Consider the following 12,919-nt stretch of genomic DNA (forward strand, 5'->3'; position numbering starts at 1 on the left):
AGCGGTGCTACAATGACTCTAAGCCTAACACGCTTGAAGAATGGCACACTAAGCTGTGTGCGACTATGCCATGCAGGCTGAAACTGTTCCACTCTGTGCGTTGTCAGATTGAGGACCCTTACAGCAGCTACAGTTCAGAGGCTGAAGACACTGTTCCCAGTAGGCATACTGCGTGCACGGCTACAGGGAGACCTCCCTCTGATAAAAGCAACACATTTGCATGACTAAACACCACCCCCTCAGTGGTATCTAGGCACCCGCAGGCCCATCGACAGCTTGGGCAGGGCCTGGTGAACAAGTACTCTGAAGCGCCTCTGCATTTGCCACGTGGTACCAAGTCTTCCACTCTATAGGGTGCCTCCCCTAAAATGTTGGGGCTATTTTTATAAGACATGACAAAGCACTGCTACCGTAATTTCGGGTGAATTTCACTTGTAATGCCATGGTCCTTCCCCACTGGGACTCCCATAGTTCTGGTCCCCCCTGATGCTGTACAAGCCCTATCGGGGGAGAAGTCTCATCATTTTCAGCAACATGTTCCAAGATTCTTGAATTCGAGGACCCTAGGCGCAATTTTCAGGACAAGTATAAGATTTCATGTCCCAGACCAGGATGAAGTGCGCCAGGACCCTGTCTCCTGCTCAATACAGATAAGTGGGGGGTGGCTTGACCTACTATCCCTGCTCATGAGCCTGACCAAATCTTTTTGGGCGCCACTCTGGTCACCCAGCCCAGGGATGCTTCCTCTTGACGATCAGCTGCTCTTCAATAACATTCTTGGGAAGGAGGGGGTCATTTCAAAATTGTTAGTCATGAAGCGGTGCCTGACTTCAACTTTGTGGAAGACCTCCCCAATCAGCCAGGCTCCTCCTGACAAAGACTTTATGCCTTGGGCTAAAGAATCACTTAGACTGTGTCTTACCAGCTACAGTGATGTGTAGTGGGGTCTGGTGCAAGACAGACTTTGAAGTATATCTGAACTGGATAAGTCACAGCGGTATAGGACGAATTACCGACCCTACCAAAAGACACACCACAAAGTTTTAAGTTAACTTTTCGTGGTGATTTTAGGTGTTTGGGTGTCGGTATGGGGGGGTGGGGGTGGGGGGGGGCGTTTCGGGGTGCAAGCAGATCACCCTGGTACAGCTTGGTAGTCTATGCACAGCATGTGATTCTAAGCAGAACACTGTAATCATAGTGTATCATTTCTGGTGCTTGTATGTCCTATTACCCTCTTAAGTGCCAAGGACGAGTATGCTCGTCCTTTTTACATAGACTTAAAGGCATGGTCTAGTAAAAAATGTTATTGTCCCAACGGGTCGGCCATGTTTTTTAAGCCTAAGTGGCTCGATTTTAGAAAACTTTCCTATGGACCTTACCTGAGTTTTCGTCCATTAAACGCACGCGAAAGAAGCACCAGGGAGCCACCATTTTCTGATAATCCTATCTTTTCCCCGATCGCCCTGGCTGACCTGCTTTTGTGGCACTAAATCAATTCCCCCGCCCCTGAGCCTGACATTATCAAAACATTCATATTCCTCGCCTCTCCCGTGACGTTACTGTGCTGCGTAGGCAAGCGCGCCGAGTCGTCTTCTGCGCGACTCCACACAGAACCCAGAAACCAACACAGATCAACTCTCAACACAGCGCGCCACAATTCGGAATATGAAACTGTACTTTACAATGAAACAGCAACACGGTACATTTGGTAAAGTACATTTATTTGACATTAAATGTTTAGAGAATATTCAGCAATTGCCATATGAACTCCGGAAGCCATTTATTTTCTTTATCTGTATCCGCAATAACTGTTCCGTTTCATCTTGAGTCACGCGGTACACAGGGTGTTTTTTTTCGTAAAAAGAATGGTTACCAGACATTTGGTCGACCAGACAAATGGTCGAACCAATTTGGTCGAAACCCAAATGGTCTAATGTTTTTAAACCCTTTTTTAAAAAATTTTTGGGGGTCCCCCAACCCCCTTTTTTCTCTAAAACCCCCTTTTTTTACAAAACGAAAACCCAAAAAATATATAAATAAAAAAAAAAATTCGACCATTTGGTTTTCGACCAATTGACTGGACACCAAAAGAATCACTTTGGAAGCGCGGTGAACCGCAAGGCTGTTCCATCAAAAAGGCACTAGTCCAGCCTAAAGGTTGTTATGTTGCTTCTAGCCACTAGTACAGCGTAAGGGCATGTGGGCCCTTGGCGATCGTCCCATAATATGGTGATCGTGCTCCAGTTGTTGACACGAAGCTGCAGGTGTCTGCTGAAGAATCCATCCGCCGGTGTCTCAAACAGATGGCAGTGGCAGTAAGGGATCAAATACCTGTTATGAAAACAAAAAAATGATAATTAGTCTCGCTAGCCGAACTTCATTAATATTACTCATTTTATTTATTACGGCCGATCAGAAACTATTTGCTTGCAAGGGTAGTTCAATGGAGTATGTTCGTCTCTAAAATCAATGCGAAAAGTAATGAGATAAATCGAGGCCAACACACAATGATAAAGGACAGTCTACATGCGTGAGGAATGATATATGATATGGCATTTATAACGCGCCTAGTGTTACTAGGCGTGACGAGGCAGGTGGGGAACAAGGGCAGGCAGACAACGATCCTACTAGGCAAGGTGTCTTTCTGATCGCGCATGGAGATGGGCTGTACAAGGTTAGTTGAATACAAATTAAATGGGGCCAGCTGGTGGCAAGTGCAAGGTAAATGCCAGGAGAAGGGGCTGAAGGATACAGAGACAGTCCCGTAGTGCAGGGAAAAGTGGCTGGGCCATGGAACGAGATCGGTGAGACCAGTGGACCTGCATGCCCATGTGCCCACTACGAACAGTTATACTTGCTTTTCCTAGCTCTTCATTCATTCATGCATCCATTCATTAAATCTTCATTCCGGTATAAAAGCGTGTAAATATTTACTTTATATTTGAAATTTCCATTGTGTCTCTTCGTAATGCAGTCTGTAAAACGGACCGTGCTCTTAACAATGATTTTTCGTATACTGACCTAAAACTGAAACTCGGTCTAGTTTCTGAATTTTCTGCCTTATCGTCTTACGTTATTGCGCACTCCCTTCAAATGTAGTTCTTTCGGCATGGTCCCTGTCTCAAGGTCAAAAAACAATAGACCCTTATACTTCCAGTGCGACTTGGTGGGCCTCATCTGGGCGCTGTCCTTCGCATTCTTTATTTGCAACATCACGTATTATAGGCATCTATGAGAACTTGAAGTTTAGAATCCGTCTATGTAGTGCGCCTCAATGTGCAAATGGGAACTGGCTTCTCTCCCAAATGCCACGGCCCGCTTGGCTGGCGCGTTCTAAGTGCCCCAATTTTGTCACCGTTGTCTGCGAGCTTTGCAGCGCAAATTGAGACATTTAATTATTGGCAGAAGGTCAGGGAAAGTATAAAGTACCACAGGAGTTGAGTTAAAAGTGAGATTTATTGTTTTATTATTTGCAATACGCAAGCCTCCCCTCCGTTAACATTGCGCAGCATTTACATGAGATGAGACATGAGAAAAATATACATGCACATATGTGAGGTGAATAGAGAATTCAAAGATGACACCCAGCTTGTTCGCCACCCATGATGGTGAAGTTAGGGGTTAGGTTTACAGGTACACTGTACAATAACATTTATTTACAAAAAGACAATCGTATTGCAATTATTTAATCCGGGATTTGTACTTCACAATCAGCTGTGCATCGGGTGGGCATGGCACAGTCGCAATGTTTGGTGGCAATGGATCACTGCTCTGTACAGAAACGTCAAATTCCATATCTGTGCTTCTCTAACACAGCAACAATAAGGCCTTTCACAAAGTCTTCATCATAGACTGGTTTGATCACCCATTGCTTACTTCGTTTTGAAAACACCTTAGTGTAGCGAGGCATCCTTACTTTACCCCTAGTCCTAGATTGTTCACGTCCGACATTGCTGTTATGGGCCAAGACCGCTAGTAGAGTGCGATGTTTCATGCCCCGAAAGCTAAAATGCAAGCGCTTTGGCCTGTACTTTAGGCACATATTGTGAAACACCTCCAAATCTCCTGTGTGACAGAATTCTGTCAGTCCTCTCAAATCTCTTGATAGAGTTTTGTCAAACAATCTTCTCAATGGCTTTGTGTGTCGGTGAAGATGGAATCAACCACTTCTTCCGTGCCTCCTCTGGGGACAAAGGGCCATGTTCACATTGGTGGAAATGTTCATTTGCTGTCCAGCGGTGAACGTTGGTACAGTGGTGCATCAGTGACCGCCATTTTTCAAGTAGTATTTCCACTGACCCCTCACGTTTTTGAGCTCCACCAAAGATGGTTGGTGATAGAATGTGATCACTGCAAAATACTTTCAAAACCTTTTTTTTTTCCTGCAGCCGAGATTTTCTTATTGATTTTTAGCAAGATGCCATACGTCAAATTGATGTTTAATATGTGGGAACTGCTCTCTCATTGTCTTGGCAATTGAAACGTGTCTATCCGTGGCTATGAGGTCGATGTGCATCCCCCTCGATTGTAGATGTTCCACTGATTTTATAAATCCTAGTTTCTCCATGGCCACTGAGGATGTACATTGTGTTACCTGCACGACCACCAAACTCACAATTTTCTTACTATCCATGTCCTGAAGTGGTAGGTGCAGTACTTGGCAGAAAATCCAGGGCTATCGCACTGTCCATCGCCGGCTAGCCTGAATCGTTTGCCTTCGAATGTACTTGCTAGAGACAATTGTTCAATTTTCCAAGCATCACTAATGGCCGGAAACAGATAATCACGTTGGTATGTGTAGTACAGCGCTTTAGAAATGAAATGGAGTCCCACAAACTGAAAGAAAGCCTCTAACTTTCTAAAACTGGAGCCACTAAAAAGTGATGCAGCTGCACACAGTAGATTGCCTGCTGCCATTTTCCCCAGCATTGGTTGTGCAGACCATGAGAACCTATGATTTAATCTACAGGCGGCATTTATTTTGACTATTAATCAATGGCTTCCCACATACATTCCCTCTAATGGAAAGCACACATTTCAGCATACTTATAATTTCCATCAAACTGTCGAATACAATTTATTTGCTCTCTTTCATTAGACTGTCATCCTGCGTCAACGTTGTTTCAGCCTTTGACGTTGTGGAGATTTCAACACATTGGAAAGTAATATAGCTGATATCAAGTTCTGATGCGTCTATGGATGCTGCGGCTGGTTCATTCTGTCATTTCGACATCTATTACTTCAACAATGTCGACAGGTTTTTTGGTGGCAAATTTTTGGTGGGTGTAGATTGTGTAAATTGATCTGCAACTACTTCAGAGCTATCTTCAATACATTCAATAACATCTTCTTGTGGTGGTCCGGTCGCACTGTAGCTATGGTCCAATGCAACTTTGCTGTAGTCTCCAACACAGTTAATTCATGTTCTGGCCATTGGACATGAGCATCTCGAGCCTGAACACGCCTCGCCTCAATTAATTAATAGTTCCTCCATAGTGTACACGGTCTGGCAAGCCACATCTCATTCGCTTCACTGTCTGTGTATAGTTCTGACACCCACGGGTAACTGGAGGAGAGATTGGAAAAGGGATGTTCAGTTTAAACACAAGATGGAGTGTAGTAGAATTGACTGGAAAAAAACATAAAATAGTCCCCACCACAAAAAATGTTTTCAAGTTATGAACTGTTTGTAACTAACCTTTTTTGGTTTTTTTTCTTTGCAACTTTTTTGACTCTACCGTCAACATCTGCACGCTGTAGCTCCGATTCGTTTCCGCATGTCCTCCCTTCTTGCGCTGCAAGGACTATATTTTCTGTATCTGCATAGACAGCACGGAATGAGGCTCCATCGTCTCCCTGAAACATAGTACTTTCATTACTATGTATCAAAATATTGTTAGCATAAAACACACGTGAGGACGACCACACAGGTACATCTCAATAGCCAAATACGATTTAAACATTGTGTGCAACAATCAAAGGACAAGTATTCGACCAGTGATGATCTATTTCGATGGAACTGTCAGTATCCATACCTCTGGCTCTGCATGGACTGCCATGAATGGTTGTATTGGAGAGGAGGCATCCGCATCTCCCTGAAACGCAGTACTCGCATTTAGTATGCTTTTCAATATTGGAAACACAACACACACTTGGGGTCGACGGCACAGGTACATATAAAGAGATAACCGCAAATGATGCATTGTCCAAAAGAATGAAGGAAAATCCAAATATGATCACATTTCATCGACTTATTTCAACAATTCCTTTACATCTGCATCATCTAAATGAGATGTTGTGATTGTGGTGGAAGCTCCGTCGTCTCCCTGAAACACAGCACTTGCGTTAATAGGGAAGAAAGTATGGCAAATGGAATCACGTTATACGATCACGCATGATGGAGCTGTCATTATCCATACCTCGTGCTGCTGAAGAATATCTATGGATGTTGCAAATGTAGTGCGCACTTCCGAAAGCTGTTGCGCCGATTCGTATATTTGAATGTCGGGCTCTGCATCAAGTGCAGGGGTTGACGCTCCATCAACTGCCTGAAACATAGTACTTGCATTAGTGAGGATTACAATTGCGAAAACATAATACACCAATCAAACGACAAGAATTCCAGCTCTGATGATGACGCTCGATGGAGCTGTCGGTATCCATACCTCCTGCTGGTGAGGAACATCTAGAAACGTAGATGTGGCGGACGCTTCAGCATCTCCCTGAAAGACAGTACTTGCATTAGTATGGATAACACTAATTATAACTGAACAAACACCAGTGGACGATAACTAAGGTGTATATTAATTGGAAAGCAGTAACCAAACATTCTGTAAAATAATTACACGATAGAATAAAACTATTACTTGACATGCATAAAACAAGTCTGTAGCGGATTAGCCTAGTAAGATTACCTGATACGCGCTAGAAGTGGTTGATCACTGCGACCACGTCGAGGATGTAGAATATTCTTGCTTCAGATTCAAGGGATAGTCAAGAAGTTGTAAAGGTCAATTAATGATTGATAATGAAATGCCAATATTAAAAATAGCCATGTAAGCCAACAGAATACTTGGAAAATGCTCAATACAGCACAGTTCCCTGTCCATATATATATATATATATATATTGCGTTTGTGGGTTATGAAATCGAAAAAGAATTGATAAATGTCATTATTCAAAAAAGTATACTCATATCAATATCGAAATTATTACAAGGGATAGAACACCTACAATATCTATTAATCCATTTGGCTACACACTACCGCAAGGCCTAAAGCTAAATCCGGACACTTGACTCACCGGTGGCGGAATGTGGACGAATAGAGTGGGAATAGCGTTTTCGCGCAATTTCCGTGTCGTTCGCCGTTTATTCTTCTTTGTTACCCAAGAAGTTGTGTACATGTCCAAGGAAAAGTGCCAGCTGCAGATGCGGTATCGATCACCCCTCTTGTCCTGTAAGACTTGTTGGACTCTACTTTCCAGCTCATCCAGTGGATATCCGCAATGTCTGACCCATTCTCTTATTCGATCAACAGTTTTCGGGAATACATGCATTGTAGTTCCTTCAGATTTCGCATGGGTCTTCGAAGGGCAACCGCTAATCGAACAGGCAGGCATTGTTGAAAATTCTGAAAATTAAATATCAAGATTATTATACAATCTTCAAGAGTAAAGATTTGATACAAAAGTAAATGAATCATACAATGATCAATGCAAGGTTTGTTTTGGTCGCAGGAACTATACCAGTTCATTATGTGCTGCTTAGTATTTGCATAAGTTGCAGAAATGTATAATTGATGTGACTGAAATCTGAACATGTGACTCGTCCCTTGGATGTTCTGTCTTGCATGAGAAGGAAACATGCTAACATTATTGACTGGACCCCCGAAGGATGCAATTCAATCACAATCGTCACAGATGAAAATAAATAGATCTATTGATAGCATAGCAATGGAAACTGAAGTCCAGACCAATGAACATAGCACTATTTTGTACTCTACTGGAAAATAGATATTTAAAAATCTGCGAAATATAACCAGGATACATGGCCTTACCTTGACCAACAGACAGTTGGGTTCAGCAAGCAGAGCAGTATGTTGCGGGAGAATAGGTGGATGGCCACAGGTAGCGCACTGATGGGTATGCTCGAAGCGGTCGGTCACAGAGTTCACGGATAGCACGACGACAAGCAGATTAGCATAGATCTCAGCGGTTCCCAGGTAGCACGTTCAAGAGTTGACTTGCAAAGCACAAAGATGTTCTCATGAGACATATCGAGTGGTTTTTAAAGTATTAGAAACTGGGGTGTGTTTGTGAATGAATGACGTATGTATGTCGTGGTATTAGGGGGGCGGCCTGCCTCAGGGGAGGCCTGCCTGGAGTCACGGGTTTGAGGAGGCCATGTGACCGATGGCCCCTTGGCGTGGGACACCTTTTGAAGTGTACATGTAGTTTGGCACCTTGGCCTTTCGCGCCCGTCACAGCCCCCCATGCCAGCGCGCATCCACCGGCGCGAACTGCCTTTATATCAATATACAGTATATCGCCTTTATATCAATGATAGTATATCGTTGCTTATCAATAACAAATGCCACATACCGGAGATTCTTGTGAGCACAGACCCACACTTCAACCGGTGTATTATAGTGGCCAAGACCCTAGGGCCTGTATAATCCAATGGTAATTGTTAGTATAGATATATGACTTTTATAGAGACATAACCTACTGAAAGACTTTGAACAAGTGTTATTTAGTGCATGCATTATCGAGAATGTTATGTTAGCTTAGATAGTGACCACCCTGCACAGGTGACGTCCATCCTTGAATGGAGACACACTTGATTCATTTAAAAAATCGAGACAAACGTTAAAATATGTGGTTTTATTTTGTATCTTATTTTCATGACACAAAAATACAAGACTTTAAAGATTATACAGGTCAGGTTGCAGCACAGCGAGAGAAAATCCCCTGTACTGACCGCTGCCACTCGGGAACGTTTCTCTAATGGCACGAACGGCACAGGCGGGTATCACTCTTCGAACGCGGTGTCCAAGCCTCCCGTGAAGCCACCATGTAAAGGAACGATAGGCCACAAGCCTGTACCACCTGTGAAAAGGAATGAAACGGACTGTTTTTAAATGACCCAGATAAGTTAAACGTTTGTCAATGACAATTCTTGTAACTAATAGCATTTTACACGGACAAATGCTATCTAGACAATGCACACTATTAAATGACTTACATGCGTTACAATGATATGTAGATGTAATTTTGGATATAGTAGAAGAACATGAAATAGGAGTGGCATGACAAGCAGAGTATACTTATTCGTTACTCGGATTACGAGGACGAACAGTTGCTCGAAGTTCGTGCATAAGCACCATCATTATTCTCAACGCGGCCCGTGTGAGGCAGGCTGCCCCGAAGTCTGGCAGCTTGGTGATGCATTGCAGTCGTGGCTCGCCTTCCGAAATGTAGGCCAGGCATCCCGAGTCTTCTCGGCAGCAGCAGTTCTCGTCCTCAGTTGGCATTAGCTCGCACCGATTGCATGTGCACCAGGTGGAGACGCCGTCCATTCGACTAGGCCCAGGCTCTTCATCTGTTGATTCGTCCTGCCAACTGCCGTCCGAATCCCCATCGTTTTCGCGTGCTTCCCTTTCCAGTAGTTCCTCCTCAGTATACTCTGGCTCGTACATGTAGGGCATTATTGTAGCCATTGTGTGTTAAACAAACTAAAATAATTTATACCGGTGGTACTGATATCTGTTCACACGGGCTACAAGCGGCGAAGGTAGCTGACCAGAGCACTGAAACAAGTCACAGAATACTCAAAGTAACAGAGAGGAATGGAATCGAAAATCGGCTGCTGTGTTGTGAAACGGTCTGTTTATACTTATTGAGGAGAGAGGCGTCCTGCCATTTCCATGGCGACACGTCATTAGCTGAAGCGCAGCGAATGTTGACACGACGTGCTTTGGCGTTGGGAAATGGGCGGTACGAGTCTGCTGATGACAGGCTCAGCGGCGGGGGAATTGATTTAGTGCTGCAAAAGCAGGTCAGCCAGGGCGATCGGGGAAAAGATAGGATTATCAGAAAATGGCGGCTCCCTGGTGCTTGTTTTCCTGTGCGTTTAATGGACGAAAACTCGGGTAAGGTCCATAGGAAAGTTTTCTAAAATTGAGCCACTTAGGCTTAAAAAAAAAACATGGCCGACCCGTTGGGACAATAAAAATTTTTTACTAGACCATGCCTTTAATTGCCTGGCACTAATGCATGTCGTGGGTTCAGAAAGGGTCATAACTAAAACGGTGCGAAGATCCAACACTTGGTTCTAATGCGCACTGGTCTGTAGGGGGGAGGTAGGGAACCAACACATCTGAGGAGTTGGTCCATTAATGTTAGCTTGCATATCTATAGCTCCTCCTGCCATAGTTTTTTGGCATTGAATAGATTTGCCTGTTGAGGCATCGGAGAAAAATAATATAATCACTTCTTGTACTGTTCATTTTTGTGTTGTGCGTTTACGAGGGTTGCTACCTGCCTTCTTATTGCTGATATCTCAACATAATAGAACATGACCTAACCAGCTAGAGTATTGACCTATTCTCCCCCCCCCCCCCTCCCCCACCACCAAAATTGAGTACCTACAGTACACTCGGTTAGATTCTAGATAAAATGCATTAAGCTTTAGGAAAAGAACACATTGATCCCAGCCTAGCAAGGCATTACTAATCTGACATTTGAATGAGATGTGTGGGAAAGAAGGTTCAGGTATTGACTTGATGGAGTGCACAAGGTTGAGTTTAGGTTTGTCTTATGGCACTTGACTCTACCTCCCTTATCTGGTTAATCTTCGATTGAATCGCCATCTAGATCTGGAAGTATTTTCAAATTGGATTAGTGGCAAAGCTAATGTCTTTGCAAGCGCTGAATTGACATGGAACACCCCAGTGACTTACTAGAAAACATCAAATGATGTTTTGGGCCATTAAAGCGCCCCTCTTAAAACTGCACTACCTACTAGGCCACTATGCCCAACAACCAGTACTGTCTGACCTCTTAATCACGCCTGCCCGGTGGGGTGTTTGGACGAACACATTTCGTAAATGGCACTTCTATATAATTTTTACTTTCAAGATTTGCCTGCATTTTTTTCTGTTTAATTCATCAACCTAAAGAGAATTGATCTCACTTAAATATCCCCTAAATACAATGTTCCGAAGTAGAATGTGGAATACCAAGTCCTGATTCAATTACAAAAGCGAATGTTAAACCTTTTTCACAGTGAAATCTGAACACCCAGCTTTGAGAAGTAAACCAGTTCAAACGAAAATGTATTTAACAGTGGGTAAACCACCATCGTTTGTTTTTGAGATTACTGGCTACAACCAGCAACTTGAATATTAGGGCGGACGGAGCGAGGTGTTGCAATTATTAGACTAATTCCCATGATTATAACCAGGTTCTAGTTCGGATTCTGATTTGAAAGCTGCAAGCCTACCTGCCTAAATTCATCCCTTTTTACACCTATTGCTGCCTCCCCTGTAATGGGCTAGTTTGGTGGCTAATTGGACATGTGGAGATTATGAATGGAAGGTGGCTGTACCTGTAGAAATTGGATGGGATTAATTTGTGAAGGTCGCTGGTAGCAATTCCTTTATCCTTCATATTGGTGTGCAGGCCTATTAAAGTTGGGAGAGGTAAACTGAGGTGGGTGTTATTGCACAAAGGCTTTTCTCAGAGTTTGATCCGCAAATTACAACCGAAGGATGAGTTGGTTTACTCAGTTAAGTGCAGAACTGCAATCGTGTGGGGGGGAGGGGGTAATAAGAATTGACCAGAGTGTTCCAGTCATATTTTAACCTTGTAAAACTCACGACCTACCACTTGAAAGCAGAATAAGCTCATCGTGGGATTCTAAACTAATGCAGCACCAGAATGATTACTGTGTAATGTCGGTCGGTCTTAAGACCAATGCGTTTTGCTGTGCATAGATCAAGCGCAGCAGTAAGATGACAAACCAGAGTGCAGATTCCCACACATGCCAACAGAATAAACTAACTCTTAAGTGGGAGAAAGTGTTATGAATGATTACCTTTAATAATATAGGTGCACCCAATGCCAACTAGCAGGGACTAACGTTGGCTGAAGGGTTCCACAAAGATTTTTTCCATTTACTTAGTTTTCACTAGACTCCTGTTGTCCCATGGGATATAACTGGACAAAGTTGGCAGTTGGATATGGAGTTGTAGTGTGAACCAAACAAAGCATGTATTGTTTCCTACAAAGTGCCCCTTTGAAGAATACTGTAGTAAGATGGGTAAGAAAAAATACTTTGCAAACATTCTCAGGAGCACCAAAAATAAGACCAACGACTTGCAGATTTGTTTTTGGCAGCTTGGGCAAACTACAATAACAGCTGCTGGTGAACGGGCCCTGAGTTTGAAATTAATTAACCATTTAGCTCCTGAGCAGGGCCTAGATGCGCCTGGTTAGCTTGACAGCTACCACGAGATGCATTTGGATCCCTAAGATAACTGGGGCCAGAAGTGTGCCTCTGACGTAAAAAACACAAGTGGCTATATGTAGTGCAGAGTTTCAGTTGCATCTCAGTAGGAAGCCAGTAAATCTATCTAGAAGCACTGCTTTGTGCAGGATAGTGAGCAAAGTCACAGAACCAGTTGCAGAACACTGTAATGGAGGCTAATGCACTAATGGGTGTAGTTGCAAAGGTAGGTGAGACTAAATGGAGCTGCAAGAAGAGATGTGAAGGGGAAAAAAGTTTGTCGACACCGAGGATTAGTGAGCAATGGTGCAAAACATGACGACAGAGTGGTTCAAGAAATTGTTTTTGTGTGCATGCCAGTTATGTGGGGAACAAGTTCTACCATCTTCCGGGCACTGCATTAATGATTAG

At 43.4% G+C, this 12,919-nt stretch overlaps 1 protein-coding gene across 1 annotated transcript in view; it reads left to right on the forward strand.

The window, feature by feature from the left end:
* The window catches only part of ILF2 (interleukin enhancer binding factor 2), a 39,338-nt gene that overhangs the window by 20,952 nt on the left and 5,467 nt on the right, over positions 1 to 12,919 (forward strand). The gene's annotated exons all lie outside the window — the stretch shown is intronic.

The sequence above is a fragment of the Ambystoma mexicanum genome, chromosome 1p (genome assembly GCF_040938575.1).
Source record: "Ambystoma mexicanum isolate Mex_15411 chromosome 1p, UKY_AmexF1_1, whole genome shotgun sequence".
Classification (NCBI taxonomy): domain Eukaryota; kingdom Metazoa; phylum Chordata; class Amphibia; order Caudata; family Ambystomatidae; genus Ambystoma; species Ambystoma mexicanum.